General features: G+C 37.7%; 1 protein-coding gene and 1 long non-coding RNA gene across 9 annotated transcripts in view; one reads left to right on the forward strand and one right to left on the reverse strand.

Annotated features, from left to right (window-relative positions):
• The window catches only part of PDE5A (phosphodiesterase 5A), a 133,401-nt gene that overhangs the window by 14,849 nt on the left and 92,064 nt on the right, over positions 1–26,488 (forward strand). For 5 of the 6 annotated variants that reach the window (XM_046940149.1, XM_046940146.1, XM_046940147.1 and 2 more), the window contains exon 2: positions 15,856–15,917. The exons of the other annotated variant lie outside the window; for it this stretch is intronic. The gene's annotated coding sequence lies outside the window, so the exon portion shown is untranslated. The remainder of the gene's footprint in view (positions 1–15,855; positions 15,918–26,488) is intronic. 6 annotated transcript variants of the gene reach the window in all.
• Positions 1–26,488, reverse strand: part of LOC107051713 — a 145,820-nt gene that overhangs the window by 14,696 nt on the left and 104,636 nt on the right. The window lies entirely within an intron of this gene.

Consider the following 26,488-nt stretch of genomic DNA (forward strand, 5'->3'; position numbering starts at 1 on the left):
AAATAAGAGCTAAGCAAATACAGATCTTTCCAGTCCACCAGCAGTTATTAGATCTGAGCATATGAATATAAATCTAAAAATCTAATGGTTGCTTCTTGATGCATTTCTGTTTACTCTCTCAAGAGCCCTTTTCACAACTCTCATTAAACTATGTACTGCATTCAAATTAAATCCTAGGATAACTTTTGTCATTCCGTTTCTCATCCATTTAAATGATTTATCTACAGTAGGCATTAATCCAAAGGATATGATCTCCAATGGTAATTTAATACAGTTTCTGACAAAGCAGTAAATAGCCAGTGTGGCCAAAGTAATGCTCATCTTGAGCTAAGTGACTTGGGTTGGGCTTCCCCCTTCACACAGCCAAAAATATACTTTGTCGCAATAGAATTGAAGAGACTTACAAGTGGAATTTCCTTTTGTATTTCCCAATTTCTTTACAAGAGAATTTATTCATTGTTTCTCAACTACATTCTACATTTCGGCATAACTTAATGCAGCGTGAGAACAGTAGGCTTATTAGAAGTGATGTAAATGGTCCTATGAAGAAAGAATTCAGATGACAAGTAGTGTCTGGATGTGAGTGAAGCTCTTCATTTTCTGATTTGAAGGGAAAGGTTTCAGTCGGAAATAACTAGAAAAATGTATACTGAGAGGATGAACAGCCAGAAGACTCATAACTGGGATAAATAACAAGACACAGGCAATAGTTAGCATGCGCTACTCTTTGGCTACATGTACTGATTACCTTTAACACAACATAGCCCCAGTCGTCTTCTTCTTGCACACGGACACCTGCACATGCAGATATCTTGGACACCCCTAGGCAGTAGCGGTGCTGCATACAAGCAGGAGTCTAATTAAATCATATGTATTGCATGCTCTTGAATAAGAAAATGGATAGCTATTTCTGCAGAGCAATACCAGTGAAACAAAACAGTTTAAACTAAAGCCTTCTAATAAAGTTTTAGAAAAATTCTTGGAAAAATGAGGGATTACAATTTAGAAATTATACTTCAAGCAGCAAATGAAGATACTACCAGTTACTGGGAGCTCTCACACTACTTAAAGCAAAATGCAGAGAAGCCATTCTCATTTAGGCTGACGTACAAGTTTATTTCGTGACCGAGCAATATCTTGTGTCACACTATCACACTCTTTCTGTGCCTCTATCAGCACAGTTGGAAAATGTAATAACAAGGTAAAAAATAATAATAATAATAAAAACAAAGCAAGAGACTGTTTTTCAGGGAGATCCAGATGCTCTAAATAAACTGCTCTTCTTCTTGATAAAGACCTTCCAAGCCTTAGCTAAATAAGAACTTAAACAGAAACATGAAGTTCTGTAGAATTTTATTTTGCAGCAATTAGAAGGCACCATGTCTCTGTGAAAGCTGAAACAACATTAGGTTCTTCTATCCCTTGTAAAGGTAATTACAACAGAACTGTACTGATGCAACCTCAAGATTAGAGGATCATGTATTTTAGGATTCTGTTTATACAGTAAGATATTGTGTGGTTTACCTTGGCTAGGCAGAGTGCATACTGGACTGCTTCTTATTATATGAAATTCAATCTTTTTCACTGTTACCATGTCCTTTTCTGGCCTCTAACTCTGTCATTTTTGTGGGGTTTTTCATCTTTATCTGTTAAGATCACATCATTTTATGGATATATATTTATTGTGTATGCATACAAAATAATTAAAGCTGAACCTGAGTGCACAAGAAGTTATACAAGTAAAACTGACCTTATTTCAAGGCAACCTGAGCATGAGCATTAGCTGAATATGCATTTAGCTGAACATACATTTGTTTCTGCACAATGAGATAAGCTGAAAGCATGGGGTAAAACTATAGGACTGATCACACAGCAAATGACTGATACTGTAATGGATATGCAGGTAAATCTGCACAGAAATCTGCAACCCTGCTGCACTATAGTGTTCTATTTTGCAGCAGCAGCTTACTTTTTAATATGGGTTTTGTAACAAGCATGTGCAGTGCATACTGCCAATTACTCCACCTCAGCAGGAGGGCAGTAGAACATTTGCCTTACTTTTTACTGACTCTGATCGCCCTGTTAGAAAGTTACGGCAGCAGCTGACATCAGTGCAGCCACAATAGCTGGAGCTGCAGATGTTGTTTCTGATGTGTAAAGAAATACTTCTGAACATTTGATTGCTGGGAAAGTACTATCCTACCACTTGATAAACAACTGAGCAATGCTTCGCTACAGGCAAATAAAGGTTCCCAGGCCATGCATAAATATTTCTTGCTGCCTGCCCTAGATTTGAGATTCAGAATACAAGAAAAAAGTCTCCTACCTATTTGATTATTAAATAGAAACAAAAATAGGCTACACTAAAAAAATAACCTGACTAGAAGCCTACTTGAAATGCAGACAATCTTCGAGAAGCACCTCACTAAAATTATAATATAGGGAGCAAATCGATCTTCCTGTCTGCTTCTACAAGCTTCTGCCATTCTCAGTCACATCTAACTTGCCACAGATACCTGATTCCTTTACCTCAGAGTTTGAATATAAAATACAGCTTTTTGCAGTAGAATCTCCTACACCAAATGAAAGGCACCTGGGTGAAATATCATACACTGCTAAACTTTCAGGTTGGGCTTTATCCTCTGCTAACTGTCTCTAAGGGACTTCCAGAAGCATCACACAGACATCTTGTACTTATAGTTATTATTCCTCCAAGCTGCAGCTGGGGCCAATTGCTGCTGAGTGCTGCTGGTGTGCTTGAAGGTTCTCTCATCACCTCAGCAGTAAATAAAAAAAATAAATAAAAATCCAGTGGAACTTTATTTGTAACACCTTTTCTTTGTAGAAACGAAAGCCATAAGGTAGATTGTAAGAACTAGTTCTGCTCGAAATACTTTCTCAAGTTACTGTCTGCTCTTTGCTATGTAGGCAGAGTACCCCATGTGCTCTTGTTTCTATTGCTGGGAACCTGAGTATAGCCTATATGGACCTGAGCAGATTTCAAACTCAACGGCAAAAGATAAGAGGCGTTTTCTTTAAAAATCATCACTTAGGTAGATTATCAGATTCACATCTGAAATAACAGAACACCACTGCTTGCTTATGGGCATGGAGAATGTTTAACGCATACTACAGATGGCATTGCTAAGTGGCAAGTGATAAAAGACCGAGGGAACCAAAAGCGATTCGTACAGACAGAGCCTTGAATATGACCGGTCCCACAAGCCCAGCGCACGGCTTCTCACTGCCGGCACCGGGAATCCTACCTGTCGCCAGCTACAGTGCCACGTCACATTGCCACCTAGTGGGCACCGGTACTCATATTCCCAACCTTTAGTCATAGGGGCCTGAGTAGTTTTAGGGAGTTTTCCTTTTTATTAAACTCATCATTTCTATTTCAATCCCCTGCTGCAGCACCGTGAGCGAATGCCATAAACACCCACAGCAGCAGCTTTAGCTTTCACTGGATTGTGAATGTATCTGGAAATAACGATTTTTTCCTCACAAAGTCAAAAAGCCGTAACACCAGAAAAGGAAAGCCAGTAGCTAGATTTCTACTTATTAGAATTTTTTATTATTATTTATTTTGGCTGTACTGCATCACTAAAGCAATTCTTCCATTCCAAAGCAACACAAAGCCACTCATAAATAAAATGCACGAAAGGGCATTTCACCAGTGGGAAAACCCCTGAATGTTTTAGCACAGTACCTTTCAGCAGCCAAGCATGCTTCGTGAGGGAGATCTAAGGGAGGCACATGGTAAATGCCAAGATTAAAGTGCATGGAGATAAGCAGATACTGCTTGCACCGACACTACTTTTTGCCTTCAGCCAAGACACTTAGTCCTTCCCTTTTGCTACAAGATGAGGTATAATTAAGAACAGAAATACTGGAAGTTAAGAAATAGTGAATGTTAATTTGAGAAAAGCCACCCCTGGTGTGTATATAAGCTTCCAGCTTAAGAATGACATCTGGCCAAACATGACAACCTGAACTTGGATCTGTATCTCAGCAGTCGCCTGATGCTTCTGTTTTTCTCATGAAGAAAAATCCTAGCAAAAATAAGTTCAGTCATTTACTTTGTGTCTTCCATTTCTGTTCTGCCTATGGCTCACTAACTTAAAATGAAAAAACAATAAGAATATTATTCATTAAGACTACGAATAAACATTTTATTTTTGTATAGCCAGAATCCAAAACAGCTCTTACAGCATCATAAGATTGTTTCACACCCCCTCACATTCTTATGTTCCAAACTTGCCTGCTCCCAGCCCATTGTAACTGGATGTCTGGATGGACAATTGCCAGCTCAGATGCCAAGAAATGGCACTTTAAGACAGAAAGCCAGCTGTGAGCACAGAGTTGCGCAAGTGCTCGCTGGAAAGAATAAAATCATAGGCCAGAACCCTACTTCACCCATTCATTTTGAAAGGAATTGGCCTAAAAGAATTGGTGGTTTTGACCTCAGCTTCACAAGCTAAAAGTTAGATCATCTTGAACAGAGCCTTTGATGTCAGTAATGTTATGCCTAATTTGCCCCATGATAACTGAAATTAGAGCCTAGCCCAAGGGTAAAAACAGATTACCCAATGTAGTCCTCTGCCATGCAGGTTTGTAGCTGCACCACAGTGACTTTTTTCTCCTTACATAACCTGCTGCTATGACTCGAAGCTCGTCACTGATCCCTTCTAACTACAGCATGGACAAGATTTTCAGGGTCATAGTTAATCATGGGACTTCACTTTGTGAAGGGAACATTTCTCCCAGCCTAGCCTTCTCATATGTTAGCATTTATCTATATTCTCTTCTAATTACAGACAACTACAGCTTGGCAGAATCAGAGAAACCCACTAGGCAGGATAACCTACAGTTTTGTCAAGTCCAAGGAAAGTTAATTGGTTAATTCTGAAGCAACAACAACAACAACAAAAAAAAAGAACTGAGAGAAGCAAACAGAAGTTGTACACAATTCACTGTTCTTAAAGATATATTTTTTCAGGTCAGGGGGCCTAATGTGAATCAAACTATTCAGAGAAGGAAAGACTGAGTGACAAAAAGGTGGAGAACAAAGCAGGAACAGAGGAAACTAGATCAAGTCAACAGAAAACAAGTTCGTGAGTGGATTTGGCTGCCAAAATATCTTCCCATATCTCCCTCTCATGACCTCTAGTAAATTATATCCCACGCTGTTCTTCCTCCCCACAGAGCCAGAACGAACATTTACTTTCCTTTGGCTCAAAGCATGATTTCAATGCAGGAAAGCCAAGCAAGCTAAAAAAGATTTGCAAAAACAGACTGACAGATCCTGTCACCGATTACTTCAACAACATCTCTCAAAAGCGTTCTCCAGGGCAGCCCAGGAGCTGAGCTGAACGCACCTCTCACTGGCTCCAACCAGGAGACACTGAGCAGGCTGTGAGACCTCCAGCATCCAGCATGAGGACGTGACTGACTGCAAGAGGACATAAGCATCCTGCTGTAATGCTGACAACTGTCTATCTTGGAGTCTGCAACTTCCTGAAATCCCTTCCAACATAAATATTGAAAGATTTTACCGACATCTTTAAGATTTTAACTCTTTTTTTTTTAATAAACCTGAGTTGAACAAGGATAGAGGAACAAAACCTCTCTAGAAATACACAGAGCACGATTAAGAAGTATGCTGTAATAAAACCTTTAAGTGAGCTGTAAGTAACCATTAAACATGTAATAACACACCTTACCACAGCCAGCAACGAAACTGAGTACTGAACCCTACAGTCAGAACAAATTAACTTTGCATAGATGTCTTGACAATCAGTTATTCAAATATAAAAAAAAATAAAGGACTGTTGTCTACAGTGCAAGACACGCGTTGCCACGTGAAAAACTCATTCACAGCTTTCTTCTGTAGATTGCTTTAATTTAATCTGATAGGAACTTTTGATTTTGGAAAGCAAGACTAGACATAAAGTTCCTTGAATGTTGTTAGAGGGAAGGAAATTTACCTCAGCTTTGGTATTTATTACCAGTGGTTCCTAGACCAGGCCTAACTTTTTACCTAAGATCACATCTTTCCACAATACTTACTGCTTTCACAGACCAGATGTAAAGGACTGGCTACAGCAGCTCAAGGGCAAAGCCACCAGCATACCCTACGCAGGTATAGGGAGTTAGAGGTTATAAATCAGGCACCATACCCTAGGAACTACACAAGTAATCTAGCTGGTTCATCACAGGCTTGCTAATTCTAGCCATAGAGAGAAATCAGCTTTGTAGTTAATCTAAATTACATACACCTGGAAGACATCTTCACAGCCAGTACTAATCCATCTGTTAGCTATCTGCCTAGAGCTGTGTTGTGGGTCTTTAAGCTAGGGTTCTAAACTGGATTGTACAGAGCTGCCCATCTTGGTCTGCAATCTTCTTCTTTGGAGGATTTGGAAATAGCCCTTTAAACCAGAAGGTATTTACTGTGTATGAAGCAAAGCAGCATTAATTTAGGAAATTAATGATAGTCTTGCTCACTTTCTATCCCAGTCTTTATCTGTTAATCTGTATGTGTAGTAGAAACTCGCTAAATCATATTGGTGAATGAAACAGCTATGGTAAAGTCCTGAAAACAGACAGTTAGAAAGCAATGAGAAATACTAATAAGAAGAAATAATACTAATAATAATAATTAAAAAAAACCCACAATGTTACTGTATTACTAAAGGAACTTTTGTCTGCTTTGCCAGAAAACAGATTTTCTTAACAATTTTACTTTCTCATTGTTCAGCAAGTGTTTTGTACTGCTAATTGTAAAGTTACAAACAAATACAATGTGAGCATATCACAGCATTTTCCATCAAGCAAAGGACTACCATGTCACACATGCAATTCAAATAATGAGTCCAAAATGCCTTCTCTGCACTTACTATAGAGTGCTAGAGAGAACCCACAGGGAAGTGGAGACGCTACAACATCATCAGGAAGACAAAACCATTATAATGTGTACAGCATTTGGAATCAAAGTTTATGATAAGTCATAAAATTAATTATACTTTTCAATGCAATGCTAAAAATCAGTCTCCTCAAATCCAAAGCCACTACACTGCCTTCTGGAGAACTTTAAGTTCTCTGCTTTAAGTTTTTTCTGCCTTGGTGCCAACAGATACACTGGGCTGAAGGAAGCGGTTGCTATGTGCTCCTGGCTAGTTGGACAATTTGGTTTGCTGCCCCAGCGTCTCTACTTCTGCTTTCTCCTCACTTCCTACTCCCCTGTACTGACCAGACATTTTTCTCCTTAGTGCCAATTACAACAGTCTGTTGGACATTTGGACTTCCACAATAAACTGTAAGAATAATAGAAGGTCACGTGTTTGAATCCACATCTGGTATCCCTGTCTCTAAAAGCTGTGATGGATACGCTGATAGATTTAGCCATCATGTGTCAAGGCTTTTCTACTCTCAGCCACACACTCACCTCTTTGCCAGAGGTGATAACCCACAAACACATGCCAAATCTGAAGCTTCTGTAGTTTGCAGCTTGGCAAATTTAAGTGCAATTACTTACTTCTGTAACTCTTGCAATGTGACTTCTGCAGGAAGGTCAGGTAGGCACCTGAGAACAGGAACATAACAGACCATATGCCTTAATCTGACAGAGTTCAACTGTCACAGCCAAAAAGGCCAATATTTCAATGACAGATTTCTGGTATGGACCCAAACCAAACAGAAGTCCCTTCTGACATGCTGCTACATGCAATCTAAGAACAGGTTCTTCTTATTTTCTGTTAGATCACTACGTTTACTGAACTTCACTTTTGTCCATGCAGTATTTTCCTCTACAGGTCTAAGGCAAAAAATGAGCTCATGCAGACTTCCATTTCAAGCACCCTGATATCCCTCCTATAATACAAGTCAAACTGACCCTATCCCAGTCAATAAATATTTCCAGTGTTGCTGCTCTCTCTGTATACTGCTTAAATGTAATGACACCACAGCAACGGTTCCCAGCACTCTGGAGATGATGGGAAAGTATAAACAGCGCTCCATCTGCAGTTCATTTGCTATCGCTATAAAAAATAGCAAAACAAGCCTTTGACTGATGGTTGGTTTCCACAGTCCAGTGGCAAAAGCTTTGTAAATGAACTATTTCAGGCAAGAGCTGGTGGCAGTTATTTGATAAAATGCAGCAGTTCTGATAATATGTGGAAGTTTTTAAACTAGGACTTTGGAAATGATTGTATTCAAGAAAAACTTGCCAGGTCAAATTTGACTCAGCTGCTGAGTTTATAAAAGCTGAGAGGTAGAGATCACTGTGAGACAGATTGATGACATGACTATCGTGAATTTGTGCAGCTACATGGCATGCACAGAGCTTAAGTTTTGTTTGGAGGCTTAATAAATGAAGCCTCGATATGCACTAGGGATACTTCGATTCCTTCTTCTGTATGGAGATATTTTATCTCAGTTATTCAAATACACTTGAGTTACTATATGCAGGCTTTAAAAATTAGTATTTTCTTTACCTTCACCTGATGAGTTACAAGATACACTCTATTTAACATTACTCACCTGCCCTGCAGTGAAAGATTCTCATTGATATGCCTCATGAGCCTTTTTTCTATTCAGAGGAAGCTATACTCTTCAGTAACTCTTGCTCTACTCAGATTTCTCATCTGCAAAATGAACCCAAATACTTCTCTGGTACTCAGGTATAAAAAAAAAGGGCAGTTAGTAGCAGCTGCCTGCACTGATTCACCAGGTGTGTTCAGGGTTTATTGCTCCTTTTAGCCCCACTGAAAGTCCCTGTAGTATAATGTGGCTGTAATTGAAAGGCATTTAAGTTCTGATTGGAATATCCAGAATATTACAGGAAAGTAAATAGTCTGTTCATGTGTAAAATTCAATGCTGCTTGGACTTTTATCCCTCAGGCACCTTTCAGAGCTTCTAGTTGAAAGCTTGACATTCTCTGTTAATTCATTAAGAAAAATATTTGCTTTTTCAACTATGAACTGCAGTATGATTTTGCCTTTCACTCCTTTCCACAGTGACCAACTGAAACTGCATCTTCTTTCTAAACCTCTTTCATTCATATGGGCAAAAAGGATATAATCTCCCATTTCCAGATGATTGCTGTTTGGAGAAATCCACTGTTACACACGCTAGAAGTTTAGCAGTACAAATTAAAGCAGTGACACACATTAAGCAGTATGCCATGCTTTTTCTAGGTATGAAATTCCAGAATATCTGCTCAAGTACAAAGTCAGTTTATAACTTCACCTGCCTCTTATTTCCTCATTATTATTTACATGGAACAGTTGGGATACAGCATGTCATAATATTCATCATACTTGTTAACCACAAATGAGGAGAAAGCTAAGCCAGGACCAATGTAAACTGACAGAAACAGATTAATACATTTCTCTATGAATAAACAACAAGTTTTTTGCTTCCTCTCCTGGAAACTTCTTGGATCAAGTTCCACCTCAGTTTATTCTTCTAGAGATGAAAAGAACCTGCTTCAGTAGTCGCATAATATTTTAAAGCATTATCAGATTCAGGCATCATAAATGGCTGAAGTGTTTAAGAGCAAAAATAGATCTATTTTTTAGAGCCAACAATCCATTGCTTGTATAGGTTAGTAATAGATTAGTATTTGCTAAAGAACAAAGTAGACATAATTAGCTCTACATATACAAAAACAATACTAATGAAGGTGAGAAGTTGGAAGTGAGCTGAGCTAAATGTCAATGGCCAGGTTGTTCCTACATAAAAGTTACTTTGCACACCTGAAGCACTGCCCATATTTTGGAAGGGACCAAGGGACAGAATTGTGCTTTCCCATCCAGAATAGGAACAACATCAGAAGAAAATGCAGAGATCCTGTCTCTCAAGGAAAATCGGCATTATGCACCTCCCAGGTGAAAGGACTCTAATCAAATTCGTGATAGGAACTGTGCCAAAAATCACAAGTTCATTGGGTGTTTTCACTGCCTTTGGTGGACCTTGGATCAAGTTCACAGATTACAGTATATTGACACTAGTTGCAAACTCTAAGATTTATTCAGTCTCTGTGTTACAAATGTATAGATTTGCTTTCACTAGGAAAGGACGGAATGCCTCACGCTTTTCAACATAACGTGTTCTGGGAAATATCCATACCAAATCAAATTGCACTGGAAATGCTCTTTGCCCATTGAACAGAATGAGTAAACTAATACTAGAAAGCTCCACTTTAATTTTTCCTGTCTCCCTTCCATGGCAACTTATCTATTAATTTTTAGGTGCAGCAAAAAGTTTAGTTTGCTGTCTTCAGGAGCTATTCTGAGTGCAGTAATCTTTTTTAAAAAAAGATACAGGAGAACATCACAAAAATATTCACTGTTGAGTCTGAGATGGTAAACAGAAATAGATTTCAGATTTAATATTTGTCATAGATAAGTAGATATTTTCAGTTATTTCTACTGACTCCTCTGATCCTAAATTTATGTTCTAATCTAAGTTCTCAAATAGATTCATTCCAAATTTTCTCTAAATTCAGTCTGTTCTGTTCAAGTTTGTAGAAAAAAATGTTACAGAAAGCTAAAACAAAACCAAATGGTTTCTATCTCCTGTAAGAAAAAATTCGCTATTTGGTGTTGCAATTTTTTATGCTAAAATTAAATCCTATCTTCAAGAAACACAAAGGCTATTTACTGGCTAAATGCTACCAGAAAGATAAGATCTACTTATCACTTACAGTTTTCAGTAGTTGTCTTTATTTATTGATTGTTGATATTTACAATAATTCAGCAGTTACTCTTAGTTTTGTAATTTTCTCCATTACATTTCTCAGTTACACGTCTTATTTCTTCTGTAACTGAAAGGACTGAGCATTCCTACAGAAAGGATTTCCACAGTTTATTCACAGACCTTTCAGCAGCAGATCTAAGTCTGTTGCATTCATCTGTTGTGTAAATAAAACAGCGTTTCCACCAAAAGATGAAAGTATTGCTTTTGCAGATAACCTCCCTGTGTACCTACTCAAACTAGAATCAGGAGTTCTTTCTCTTTCAATTCACAAGCTTGCAAATAACTATCTTGCTATCCAAAAATCCATAAATAAGAGTGCTCTTCTACAACTGAACCTGCCTGTGTGCATGGTGTCTCAGACACAGGCAACTTCCCCAGATTTGAAAAAGCTCCATGTAAGTTTAGGAGTCTCATCAGGTGGCTTTGTGAACATACTGGGCTTACCCAGTATGGGTACATACATTGAAGGAATCAAAGGCAGAATTTAACCACATTTGGAGTTTTGACATTTGTTTTGTATGAAAACTTATCTTTCAGCTACATTTATCCACCTCCATGAGATCATCAAAAATCTATGTCTTACCATAGGAGTAAATCAGAGAATACTTATACCCAGAGCTTTGAATGCTTAGTACCTAGCAATATCAGACAAGACCATAGAGAACAAAAAAAGAAGAGAGCAGTTCTTAGTTATCTTCCATGTGTCTCTCCCCACCCTGGAAAGTTTTACAACTATTGCTTATTATTATAAGCTATTAGGTTTCAGACCCCATGGTGAAATCAGAGGTTTGAAATTTGGTCTGAAGTTTGCCAAATCTGGTACTTAAGTTTTAATGGGTCAAAAGAAATGAAAGATAAAAATAGGTACAGGATATTCTAAATAAATGTCGTATGTCTGGAGAAAGAAGAAGGGGAGAAATGAAAGACAATGAAAGGCCATGACAAAGAGTCCCACTGCAGACCAGCATAAATATAGTGAAGTTCTGTTAAGAATTCTTCTTTCGAAACTGTGGAATTTTATTTCTGTGATGAAAATATTTTGAAAAGATACTTCACAGGAATTTGTAATAATGAAGGAAAATACATTTCCCTGTTTGCACTCTCACTGAAGTTTTAATCCCTTAAAGTAAATTCAATCCAATGAGTTATTTTCCTAAAGAAATTTATTCCGTTAAGGCAGAAAGAGATAAATGCCCCAGGAAAGCATTTAGCACAGGTATTCAAGCTCTGTCGTTGGAAAGGATATGCAGCAAGCTAAACATCTTGAATGTCAGGTTATTTTCTTTGTGATATTTTCATTTAGTGGTCTTGAGTGAACTTCAGAAAATTGAGGTGTGTGCATACATGCATCCTTCTGTTTATGGAGGGTGTAGTAACTCTGGAAAATCTGACATATTATGACAGAAAATAAATACAAAACTGAATAAACAGATTTGATTGTAATTGATACTTTCTCGTATCCACGTTGTGCTGATCTCAGTAAAGACAACATTTAAAAAGCTAACAAAGTACAAAACAAGGATCTAATTCCACTTTAATGTGTATCCTAGGTTTATATAATACAAGTATTTTATTGCTAATCTGGGAATAAAAAGATCAAGATCTAGCCCCCACGTAATGATTAAAATATAAGTGTTTGGTTCAGTTTTCTGCAGATCAAATAATATGCTGAACTTTATGGCCATTATTTTTAAATGCTTTTACTCAAACTCAGAACAAGTTGTAGCTAAAGGTCACGATTTTAGCATAGAGATGTAGCTCTGAGGAAAAGTGTGTTTTTCTGTTGCTAAGAGAACCCTTAATTTGTGATGGCAGCAGTCACATGCAGAAAAACAAGAAAGGAAGCATAAGCAGATACTGTTTAATGAGAAGCGTGAAAAGATTAAATCAAAGCCTGGAAAATCATTAAGCATAAAAAAAGGAAGAGAAAACATTTTCTAAAGTATTTTGAAACAGTCATATAATATTTACATATTAAAACTGTATTTAATTATTTCAGAGAATAAGTTTAGATCAGAACTTTTGCTAGAGCTTGCTTACAAAAAGGTTTAAATGGAACTCTGAAAGGACCTCAGAAGTCTCATGGTGCATATGTGAAATCACTGGAAGAGTATGGACTATAAATTTCCATAACATTTTCTTTAAAATATAGAGACCGGTTAAACTTTGCACTGCAGAATCTGTCATAAAACACATCTCAACTAATGTGATAAACTTATGTGTACAGTTGAGCCATATTTTACAGTAATCCCCATTGCCAGGGTGCAGTGAAAATCCTTCTAAACTAAATCCTAAACAAAACTTCTTCTGTTTGCTGTGGATTGAAATCACTGCTCCCAAAAGTCACTAAAAGCTATAGAGTCAAGGTCAGAGTCAGGCTCTGCCCATTTATATCCACTAAGCAGATCCTATGGTGCAACAAAATAAGGACATGAAGGTATTAAAGAGCATCTGAAAAAGGGCTATGAAGATGGGGAAGGGTCTGGAAAACAAGATTTATGAAGAGTGGCTGATGTCTCTTGGTTTGTTCAGCCCAGACATGAGAATGAAACTGAGGGGGGCCCTCATGGCAGCCTACAGCTCCTCACAAGGGGAAACCACAGAACAGCCTGGGTTGAAAAGGACCTCAAAAAAAAAAAAGATTGGCAGGGTCACCAACCATTAGACCAAGCTGCCCAGAGCCACATCCAGCCTTGTCTTGAATGCTTCCAGGGATGGGGCACCCACAACCTCTCTGGGCATCCTGTTCCAGTGCTTCACCACCCTCTGTGTGAAAAACTTCCTCCTAATATCTAACCTAAACCTCCCATCTTAGTTTAAAGCCATTCCCCCTTGTCCAATCACTATCAACCCATGTAAACAGTCATCCTTCCTCCTGTTTATATGCTGCCTTCAAATACTGGAAAGGCCACAACAAGGTCTCCACAAACCCTCTGCAAGCTAAACAAGCCCAGTTCCTTCAACCTTTCTTCATAGGAGAGGCCCTCCTCTGGATCCATTGCAACAGCCCTGTGACTTTGTTTGCTGGGGGCCCCAGGCCTGGACATAGTACTCCAGATGGAGTCTCCCCTTCTTAACAATAGAAGTAATGTTTCCCTTTTTCCAGTCACCAGGGATTTCACCCAACAGCCATGATTTTTCAAATACGATGGACAGCAGCTCAGCAATCATATCAGCTGTCTCTCTCAGAACCCTGAGACGCATATCATCTAGCTCCACAGACTTAGATACATTCAGTATATACTCAGGAAGCAGAGGGACAGCACTGATCTCTGCTCTCTGGTGACAGCGATAGGACCTGAGGGAGCAGCACATGGAGCTGTGTAAGGAGAGGGTTAGGTTGGGTGTTAGGAAAAGATTCTTCACCAGAGGACAGTCAGGCACTGGAAAAGGCTGACCAGGGCAGCAGTCACAGCCCCAGACTGCCAGAATTCAAGAAGCATTTGGACAACACTCTCAGACATGGTATTTGAATTTAGGATAGTCTTGCATGGAGCCAGGTGTTGGACTTGGTGATCCTTGTGGGACCCTTCCAATTCAGGATATTCTGTAATCCTGTGAAAACTGATCAATAGAAATCAATATCAAGTAAACAAGTTTTTGTTCAGCTTGAGTAGAACTGTGTAAGTAGTTGAACTTTTGGCCAACTGATCACACTTACAGGTACATAGTGTGAATGAAGTATTAAGCAAATACGGTTTAACTTGATCTCAAGCATAGTTTTTAATTCACAATTCCACTTTTTAAATTTTGAAAAAAAACTGCGTAATCTATTAAGGAAATCTGCTTTATTAGGTGAACACTGCTTGAAAAAAAAAAAGAATCAGCCTGGCCTGATTTAATAGCTTCACTGCTCTCTACATAGTTTTTAAGCACACAAAATATTTTCAGATATTGCCAAGCCTCTATTTCTGTTTGCTCTAAAGCCCTAGACATGCACCTGCTGCAAGAGAAATCTTTATAGAGTGGAGATCATAAATATTGAGATTCCTTTTCATTGTTTCTCCTACCTTTGTTTCTCCCAGAGTCTTGCAACTGCATGTTGCAATTTGTTGCTTTGGACAAGGAAAAGTCCAGTCCTACTGCCAACAAAGGAAGGAGAAAAAAAGATCTGCATATTATCTCCTGTTAGTTATAGGAAGCTTATTTCCTTCATACATTTTGCTGTGCATCATGCAAGGGCTGCTAGCAGAGGCATCACAGTCAATACGTGCAGAAATTTTCTTTGCTCTTTCACAGCTGTATTAGGTAGCATATGAAATTTTTCTGATTTATTTTGAACAAATTTATCTAAAACCAAATAATTTTCAGCAACTATAGAGAAAGGAAGGACTAATGAGATATTAGTTGAATGCAAACTTGTTTATGACAATTTTATGTTCTTTTATTAGGGATATGTTTATTAATTGTATTTGGGAATTTTCCACCCTAAATTATGAATATTTCTGGGAAATAAGCTTCATGAATATGTAAGAAATATTTATTTCATACATATTTCTACTGCATTTATAAAAATAAGTGGCAAAGAAAGTTGATACAGCAGGAAAGTTATTTGTAGATAGGATATTGCTTTGGAATTCCAAAACCTATCACAGAATCTGTTATATGAATATATACAAAGAACAAAAATATGTGAAGTGTCCATGAAATAATTTGATAGTTTGGATGTTTCCCCACAATGCATACTTCACACAAGGCTTAATGATCAAGAAACCCTGTGCCCAAGCACTGACAAAATTATAAAAATTACATACTTTTAGAAGCACATTACATACTCTTAAAGCACAACATCTGCAGTTGGATTGTCTAGAGAAATAAAGTCAGCAGTCATAAAACAAAAAGGATAATGAATTTATCAGGCCTAATTCCAAAGTGGTATTTCTATGCACAGTCCTCGGGTCTAATCACTAATTATTGCATTCCCAACTTTATCTCCTTTTTCTGACTGTGGTGTTATTACAGATATTGACAGTAGCATATTAAAAAGCTTAAACTAAAAGGGAATACAGACAAATAATGAAAAATAACATTTGAAAGCTATTGGCCTCAATACAACAATATTCACTATTTGATATTTTTCTTCTTTGCATTAGACATTCAAAAAGAAAGTCACAAATTTCCATAGGGACAAGCCATATCATAGATAACCTCTTTGGTGAGTAGCATTGCATTAATACACATGAATTAGCTTACTGTTATTTATGATACATAGAACTAAGCTTTCAGCGTATAACCCTGAATTCAGTTATGTGGCACCAGATATTTCATTCTACAATGTTTGGTGTATACTAGACATTTATAGTAAATGCTTATTCCAGAAGTTCCACAGTGGGGAGAAAACACTTTGTACTTTTCATTATTCATGACTTCTTCCAGTTTAAATCATAATTCTCTCTTTCAGACAATCTTTTTAGTTTCATTTTGCTTTTCATGCTCCAATACCATTAATAACAGAACAGCTAAGTAAGGCATATTTTAGTTGAGTATACAATAAAGGACAAAGCAAAATCCATAATGTTTGCCATTTATGACTTCATTGTTCCCATATTAAATTTCTATAATTGCATTAATTTTCACAGTACTGCACCAGCATGAAACTAAATAGCACATTGGTGGCTAACGCCTGGAACAGACAGGCTTCCCATGAGCCAGCTCCCCAGCTGTTACATGCCAGCACAGCTCTGCTGAAACCAATGCAATTACGCTAACATCAGCCAAAGATCAGCTCCACTGGATCATATTATGTATTTGCACCCGTATATATACACACACACATCTACCAATACAACATGTATTAGAAATGACATTAAAAACAGCTTGAAAACAGTTGTGCAGCACTTCACTGCAGTCAGCCCAATAGCATATCCCAAACCCCATCCAGTCACAAGTAGCTGGGAGAGCATAAGATATTGCAGGTCTATCACATCAGCTTCCTCTAGCAGGGGGTCAGGTTCACTGGGAGCAATTAGTGAGCTGGAGACCTCTCAAGGAATACTTTGCATCCACCTCAGACTTTGTACCCACTGATGGTCCTATCCTCATTATGTCTTAGTGTTTTATGAGCCCATTTGTATTTTTTAATTCAGCAAAATCAAGTAGCAATCACAGCTGTCTGAAAAACAGCTCCTTTGTACATATGTTTACCAGCTGCTTGGTATTTTCATTAAATCCTCACTAGCTCTCATCATAAACAATAAATAACTGGTCCCCCAACTCCTCAGCAATCTAGCCTTTCTCACCTGCCTTCCATGCTTATTTATCTTCCGATCACTCCATGACACAGTCACCCTCACTGTCTTCCCACTTATGTTTCACTAAAGTTACACAGGCCTGACTGCTTTACACCTTCTATAAAGATTATAACATACAGGGCAAATAAAGTATAGAGTAGTTGAAAAGGAATCCCGATTCAACAGCATTTTATACCCCAATGCATGACATAATATATGTTTAATCATACAGGAACTGACCACAGCTTGATAGAAATCTTCCTGTCTCTAGTAGGATCAACAAAGCAATGTTAATTTACACCAGATGAACATCTGGCCTAGCCTGTGTAAAGAAGCTGAGTAGGAAATATAGTATTTAAACTAGTACAGACCTACAGAATTTTGCAATAAAATTTAAATTTGGGTAAAGGATTAGTTACTGCTTTGGTTATTTGTTAAAGGTGGCTTGCTTTTACAGCAAACAGAAAATTGCAAATAACTGGAATCAAATTTTTTGCTATTTATGTAGCGTCACCTTCATGAACTTACCTTAAATGTATTTATTATTGAAGTGGGTAAATGACAAGGCTAAACAAAGTGAGAAAAGTGGCCTGGCACTTTGTTTCTCCCCTGTTTTTCTAAAAAGGCTTGACATAGCCAGTCACAGTCAGCCAGCCTGCCCTATGCATTAAGTATTTATATAGAGATGAATTTTGATATGTTGCAATGCCCTTGAGAAGCCATAAACTCTAAAAATCAGGGAGTGTAAGAACAGAAATATTCATACACTATCCACAACTAGGGTTTCTGAAGATTCTTGGGTTCCTGAAGATACTTTCAGGACCAGGGTTCAAAGCAAGCAATTTCTTACAGAAAAATAGCTTATGTAACAGCCTTTCTCTCCTTCTAACAGCTCCAGCTCTTTTTCTGCTTTTCTCTCCCCTTTTACTTTATTCTTTCTTTACATCAGGGTATGAGAAGGAAACACTAGTAAGCTGGAAGTTAAATTTTAAGACCTAATTTTAGTATCTATGGCTGTGTGCAGAAAGTAGGAGGAGTCATGAAGCCAGATGCCTGGCCATCCCTTAGCAACTGAAGGGTATGTATGAGAAAGCTTTTTTCCTCCCTATTGTCCTGGTTTTCTGAAATAAGCCTTGCTCTCCTTCCTCTTGCTGTAGTTTCTCTACCTTTTCTGCCACTGCACCTAAGTGATCCCTATTTGTAAGGTCTGGCAAAAACCTGAAAAAGGTAAACAGAATTAAATAGTAGTAAACTTCAATTTTCACCTGGCATTCTAGAGATTAAATTAAATTTCTCCAATTCTGGCTATTGCCAGGAAGTGCAGTAGACCATAAAGTAATCACCTGAGTTTCTGCAGCCCTTCCTGTCAGCCTACTTTTTGATCACGTTCAGGTCCTTCTTGATGGTGTCAACTATCTATCACATCAACTGCACCACCCAGCTTAGCATCATCAGCAAACTTGCTGATGGTACTTTCAATCCCACTGAGTATTTTATTGATAAAGATGTTGAAGAACACCAATCCCAAAACAGTTTCCCAGGGGACATTATTTGTGACTGGCCCCCACCAGAATATAGATCTGTTGACAACAACCCTCTGGCTATGACCATGCAACCAATTTTTATCCACTGAATAGTCCACCCTTAAAATCTATATATTTCCAATTTAGAGATAAGGATGCATTGTGGGATCATATCAAATGTCTTGCAGAAGTTCAGATAGATAACATCAGTTGCTCTTGCTTTGTCTACCGACTGTGTTCCATCATAAAAGGCTACCAGGTCAGTTAGGCATGATCCAGTCATTGGGGACTTCACCTGACAGCCACAACTTTTTGAATATGATGGAGGGTGGCTTGACAACCACGTCAGCTAGTTCCTTCAGGACCCTGGAATGCATGCCACTAGACTCCATAGATTTGTACACAGTCAGTCTCATTAGCTTGTCTTGAGCTTACTCGTTGTTTACAGAGGGAGGGATTTTGTTCCTTAATCCCTGCCTACAGGTTCAAGGACATGAGAAATGGGGGAAGCCTAATTGCCAGTGAGGACTGGGGCAGAATACTTGAGTACCTCAGCTTTCTCCATGCCTGTTGGTACCTTTTCTTGCTTCTCAATTATCAAAGGGGGGGGGGGTACATTCTCTTTGGCCTTTCTCTCTGACCAACATACCTGTAGAATTTGTTGTTATTTTCTACATCCTTCATCAAGTTCGGTTTCATAAATCCCCTTGGTACACATTCTTATCTGTTTGTCCTTCAGAACCATGTATGAGATATTCAGCAATGTAACTTTACCATTACTGAAATCTATTCATGGTAGTGGAAAGCAGTCTATGCTCCATATTTTGTTAACTTATTTTTGTCATGGAGTTTGACCACTGGTATTTTTATTTAAAACAAAAATCAGAAATTATATGAAGGCATCATAGACATCTGGAAAACATATTGAAGGATCCACAGAAAACAGCTTTCAGTTATTTTGTCAGGTCCATCGCTGGCTGTTTCTTTTTGTAACATCTCTGTACTGAAATTATTTACCTGAAATCTGTGGAATCATACTCATTTATAAAATAAAGGCAAAATTAAGCAACAAGACTTGTCCCTAGTTAGCATTTGAAGTCCCAAACCTAGTATTCAAAAATAACCCTAAACTTCACCATAATGCAAGAAAGCCTACAGCCCAATTATGATAATCCATCATATATTATGGAATGAGCCTGGGGTTTCCAGCAACCAGGTACATAACAGCTACAAACATCTTAAACCAAAATTGACATTGTGAACTATTTTATAAACTTTTTGTAGCATTTTCAGTGCCTTAAGTACGTGCGCAAGACCATAGAAATAGGCATGAAATAATGCACCAGGCAGGAAATCTATGCAAAGTGCACCCAATATAGTATAATTTTCAATGTTTTAACTATTAAAACTTATGAAATAAGTACTTTTAAGTTACTTTCTGGCAGATTACATATACAAACTGTATTCTCAGTTCTTGTACTCTTAACAGACCACTATAAACTTGACTTTGCCCCAAAAGTTACTATTTTCTGTGTAATGATCCTTTTTAATAGGAATTTCCAGCAACGCTGAATGAGCTGTCTTTGTTATTTGATGCAAATGTGTCCTTGAAGAAGGAAATAAGATATCTTGCAATGGTACACTACACATAGTTCAACCAGCAAAAACCTAACACATAGATATTAGTTTTGGTGTAGAAATTTGGCAAGGGAGCCAAAGAACCAAGGGAGGGATAAGAAAGCAAGGGAAGAAGAGAAGGGGACATGTAAGAACTATGCATAAATTGTTATGTAATGCTGCTCATCTTAAAGAGTTTGTTTCTGGCCCTTTGTTCATAGAATTTTTCAATGACAGTATGGCATAAGAAGGAAGACAACCTTCATGAATGATGTTGCAGACAAATTATGGGAAAGATCAGATTCTTTCAAGTTTGAGTGGATCTTTTATGGCTTTGTACTTCTGTGCTGAATGCTTGTCATGCTATACCATCACTATGACTTTCATATATTAGTAAAAACTTATCATTCCATATAAACAAGATGAGCATTAGTTTATTTTTGTTCATCTCACGTTACAAATAAACACAGTATCAAAAGTTGTTTAAATTTAATGAATCAAATCCCAGTGTTAAAGCAATGAAAGAAATGTTATCAAAAATAGCATCAATTATTTAGATAGACACCAGAAAAACCTTGTGCTTATATGGCACTAATGTTTTTTAAAACTGTTTCTCCTAAAAAAAATAAACCATCACAAGATGTACTGAGAAAATTATCTTCAAGTTATCTGAACTTAATCCAAGAACTAGTGCAGAACTTCAGAACTAAATACAGCAAACTTGAATATGTAACTGCTTGATTCAGTCACTTATTTTGAAACATACCCTCTTTGGAGTAGACAATATTGAGTGCTGTTTTATTATAATATTGCATCACAATCACAAGTGTTTGAAGTAAAAAAAAGGTCAGAAATAAAAAGCTGGTGTAAGGACAAAGCAATATTTTACTGTATATTATACATTTAGATAGTAGCCATTTTTACAAAAAAAGTATGCAATTACACTATTCTGAAAGGGCAAGTGACCTGTTGTTAATTTTGGTTTTCCTCAATGTATATCCAGGAACCACATTAGTTTCATGAACTATTTTTTAAATGGGAGGAAAAACGGGAGCAATGAACTAGGTTTGGCAGTTAAACATTGAGCACTGATTTCAGGAATAGTTTTCCATATTGAAGACTTTTCCACTGGGAATAACTCCACGATACAGTGAGAACAATGGAGCACAATGTATTCTCACAGCAGAAAGTCAGAACAACTAGACAAAGTTTTTTATCCTTTCAAAATCTGAAATTAAAAAATATGTTTCCAAAAATACATTTGCAAAATAGTTTGTCATTTTCCTTTACTCACTGCTTTCTCAAGACTCCAGGCTTATTAATTAACTCAACTCCATGCAGAAACTTTTCTGCAGATAGAATAGTGATGTTCTTGCAAAAGTGGAAGTACACTCCAGCATGGATCCACTAAAACAGTTCACTACATCTTTGGAAGTGATAGCAGCAGTAAAGTTTGAAACAGATCATTCTTTCTGATCTGTAGTTGCTCTGAATTATACTTTATGTACAATTGGAAATATGATATTCATGATCACAGATTAGCACATTTTTGTTCTTCAAAACCTGTGATCAAGTTACCAGCTGCTAAAGTCAAAGCTGACAATGGTTGACACACTGTTCTATTTTTTTTTTTTTTGTACCATCACTATTAGTGCTTCAGTGGCAGCTCTAGTGGAAGTGAAGAGCTGTGAAAAGGCTCCTCTGACAGATACAGTAATACATTCAACATACGGAGGGAGCTGGTAGCAGTTAGCACAGAGCTATCTTGACAATAAAAAGCAAGCTAAGTTTCCACAACAAGTTGAAAAACATCTGAAGAAATATCTACAAGTAGATAACAAAGGAGTCCTGCCAGGGCCCTAAGGAGGCCTATGTGTAAGAGCCAACTCAAGGCCTCTGCAGGGGTAAAAGCTGCTGTTTTTAAAGGTATGACAGACCAAAGAATGAATATATCTCACAGGTAGATTTCTATACTCAGAAATTATCTTCTACCATCTCTATTCCCCAGAAACTTTTGAGTTTCAAGCTGTGGAAGACATGAACAAGGACACATTCTTGTCTTCAGAGTATACAGTGTCTTGATTAAACTGGAGGTATTTTTCCAAAAGAATGTGTTATGTGTTTGAGAAAAGGAGTTCACTGTGGGGTGACAGAGATCAACAGTTTCTTTCCTGGAAGCTTTGTTTAGTTTCCATTAAGTAATGAGCTGTTAAAGGATTTGCTGCTACAAGAAACCAAAAAAAGACACCTTAAGCAAACTAAAGCATTGTCCTTTGAGACAATTGCAAAGCACAAGTTGGTGCCAGTAGGCACTCCATCACTGACATATGAACTAGAAATAGCCAACATTGAAGATCTGCTCCAGAAACATTCTTGAGAAAATTGTTTTCCTGAAATACATAATCATGCTTTTTTTTTTTTTACATTCCAGTGTTTTTACTGGTTTGGTAGCCTTGACAGGAGACATGAATCACAAACTTACAAGTAGACAGCATTCTGCATTCCTTTCTGTGGAAAAGTCAGGCCCTAATGATTTTTGCAAGACAGACCAAGGGAATATGCAACATTAACATTGCTTGCTTGAGCTTCCAAATAAGAGTGAGAAAAGAGGATACTTCCACAGATAGAGCTACATATAGAAAATGGATGAAAGCCATGCCAAAGCCATGTTCATTGTTCTTTGCTTAGCTAGGTCATATCTTGTTTTGTAAAACTATTTAGTGCTAAGGGAACACTGAAGTACAATGCTGATAAACATAAACAAGAATGACAAAAGTGAAAGGCAGTAGACTCAGTCTGTTGATATGCCACTCTGCCTCTTTCATTCAGAAATTCTCATTATTTATTCCAACACCAGAGTAGTTCCTAAGTTGTTTAGAAACAATTTTGGAAAAAGTCTAGATTAAAGCAGTTCTTCCTTGCAGGGGCATCAGAAGGATGGAGACATATGAACTGTCATTGTCTGCCAGTTCAGCTTGTGAGGCCTGCACAATGTCAACAGTATTATTAATGTATGTATTTGCATAAGCATTTTCCTGAGTGTGCAGCAAGAAAATGTGTCAGCTGTAGAGACAGTACATCAAGTTCTACACAGATTTCAACAGGTATACAGTCCAGGTCAGCTGGTACCACATCAAGATCCCTCTGCAGATGAAAAAACAAGTATTACTTGTAAAAGGGCAACAAGTATTACTTGTACAAAGTCTGAGACTCCTTCACTTCTTGGCCTTTGCAAGTGCTTGCCAACTTGTAGGATTAAGTCTGTTATTCATACACAAGGCAACCTGTAGCTCAAATCTGTGTTTTTACTTGGAATCGAGGTAAGCAACTTAATCCTCTAGAGACAGCTTCAACTTCTGCAAAAAAGTTTGAAGGCACTATTTTCCCCTACGGGGAGCATTATGAAGTGGACTAATTAACACTTAACAAGTGTTAAAGGTTTCAAGAAACTAAATGATATGGCAATGAAAGGTGTTGGGAACCAGCTTATAGCAGAATACTTGCATTCAGCAAGCATTTGAGAACTAGCCTTTATCCTGTGCCTTAGCATCTTGAAGTGTCCCAGCACCCTTATCAACATCTTGTTCTCTACATGTTTGTTTTGCACAGCTATTTACGCTTTTCAGACAACAGTTATCATTGTGATCCAAAAGTGGCAGTTACCTTACAAGGTCAGATTTTGTTTCGCTGTTAGTCTATACTATGAAAACAGATGCCATAATTCTCTTTGCACCTCTCATTTCAGTGAGACAATTCTCTGCTAACTCTACTTAGAAAAACTGAGTGAAGTAATGTTTGAAAGGAGAACCTACAGAGCACTCAGTTTTACACCTAACACTTTGGCTACTGTTGTATAGAAAAATACTAAAGGTGACAGCAATGAGAGGAAACAGCCTTTCATAATCATAAACTCCTGGGTGATCTGTGTGGTATGAAGGTTCTAAAGTAAGAATAAATGTGTTCCATGTTTCTGAGTACAAGCATAAATTAAAAGCATGCATTTACAATATACTTCAAGCCCCTGAACAAGAGCAAGACAGCACAGTCCATTCCACAATCTTTTTCAGATGGGTCCATTAAAGTTTTATATACAGTTGCATATACAGCTGATAAACAACCCTGCTTAATAATTTTTTTTTTTAAAGTCTGCCTAGTAAAGCAAAGATGTAAGTAACATGGGGCAAACCAAAATACCAAATGCAAACACCTGTAAATTTTCAGAACTTTGAGCTCTTTACACAACACTTACCCTGCATGCAAGTGTTCTTACATTGGTTTTGAACTTACTGAGCAGCTGGAATCTCCAGAGTGGAGGATGAGTTTCAGTCACCAACTGCTCAAATTCTCTAACGTTTGAACACTCATCTGAGTGCGAAGTATGTCATGAGCTTATTATCATTGTGCAGTAGAGATTATTTATGCTGTATTTGGTATACACGCATTAAGTTATGCAAATATTTACATGTGCAGGCTTATCATACATCAAGAGTACTGAGGCCAAAATAACACTTATTGATATTTGAATTCTGTATTTTGAAGAAGCAAAGTAATATAAAATATGTAATTTCTTTTATTTGTAACTTCAAGGGCTGCTGTTAACAGCTTGTCAAGCTAAAATAATCAAAACTATTCTTGACAAATAATGCTCTTGAGGAGATATATAACCTCTGGTGACATTACAGTGGCACTGGCCCATTTAAAAAACTTCAGAAAAAAAATCAGAACATATTTGAATGCTTAGCTCTAGATTTTTCTTGCTCGGGTGGGGGGGTGAAATGGAGACAACAATATGAGTCTTAAATATTTACTATTCATTCATGTTATCTCTGCAATACTATCTCAAATGACCACCCCACTCCTCATAAACTAGCCAGGGGAAAAAAAAGAAATCGGAAATGTTTGCAAAGCTGAATATGTTACTAAAGGAAGGATGTACCAAATGGATTTCCCACTGGGATCTGTCCTGGGTCCAGTGGGATTTGATATTCTTAGTACTGACCCAAATGGCAGATTAGAGAATAGGCTCATTAAATTTAGAGGCAAATGTAGCCTAGTACATTGTAACTACTTTGGAAGACAAGAACAGGATTCAAAATGGTCATGATGAACTGGAAATAAGAATGGAAAAACGGCACTTGCACAAGCTGAAAAAGTGTATTTCCAAGCTCAGCGATAGAAAGGTACATATGCAGAAAAGTAGGTAACACAGCTCTAGAGGGAGAAATTCAGATTGGAATGGATTTAGAAATTATAGCTGACTAAAGAACAGACATGAGTTAACAACACGTTGCTGCAGACACAGAAATGTTGTTCAGGAATGCAGATAGCACACAAGTTTGTGAAGCAACACTCTGCTCTCCCAAGTACTGATAAGGCTTTAACAGGATTATTATGCCTAGGTCAGGGACCACACTTCAAGAAATTTATGAACTGGTCAAAGACAATCCTAAAGATAGCAGTAAAAATGATAAAAGGTCTATAAAATATGAATTATAATGAAATATTTAAAGTGGGATTTTTAGCATAAGAGGCTGAAGGAAAGTTTGTTAATGGTCTTTCAGACACATAAAAAGCTACTTTACGTAACTATAGAAAGAACAGTCCATTCAAAACAATTCAGATTTTGTGTTTAGAAAAATATTATGAGAGGACCACAAACAGCAGAACATTTGAAGATTTTGTGCATCCACACTGAAGACTTCAAGGCAGGCTGACAAGTACCTGTCATGAATGACTCAAAAGTTGTTGTTTTCGCCCTGGTATGATGCTATAACACAATGAAAGGCACAGTAATGATAGCATAGCAGCAAAGTCCTGGGCTGCAGCAGGTGGAAGCATGCTCAAATGCAACAACAACAACAGGCGCACGCGCATACAAAAACCCACAACAAAACACAAAGCAAAGAACCTGCTTACCTTTAGAAGACTTCAAGCACACAGGGATCCCCAAAACACCCTTACTTCCCCCTGCCAACCTTTAAATGAGGTCTGGGAAGGGGTAGATTCTGACTCAACCCCTCCCAGTCACTCAAGTACATTGCATGCACCTGAGCTCCTCTGGGATGGCCCTGTCTTCCCATCAGGTGCTCAATCACAGACTCAAGCCATGACTTAGCATTTCCATTACCCCTGGACTATATGACTTCATGTTCCTTGCAGCCCTATGATCCTGTACTTTAGGCTTCCTCTTTTTCCTACTTAATTCAAAGCACTGAAGGTGTTTGACATATGCCATACTGCAAGACATGTATATTGTAGAGCTCAGTACTTGTTTCTGCTTCTCCTCCTTCTGCTTTCACTTTCTAATAAGGGGGAAATTCTAATTATTATTGTTCTTTTTCAAACCAAATGTTTTA

Source organism: Gallus gallus, chromosome 4 (assembly GCF_016699485.2).
Source record: "Gallus gallus isolate bGalGal1 chromosome 4, bGalGal1.mat.broiler.GRCg7b, whole genome shotgun sequence".
Lineage (NCBI taxonomy): Eukaryota > Metazoa > Chordata > Aves > Galliformes > Phasianidae > Gallus > Gallus gallus.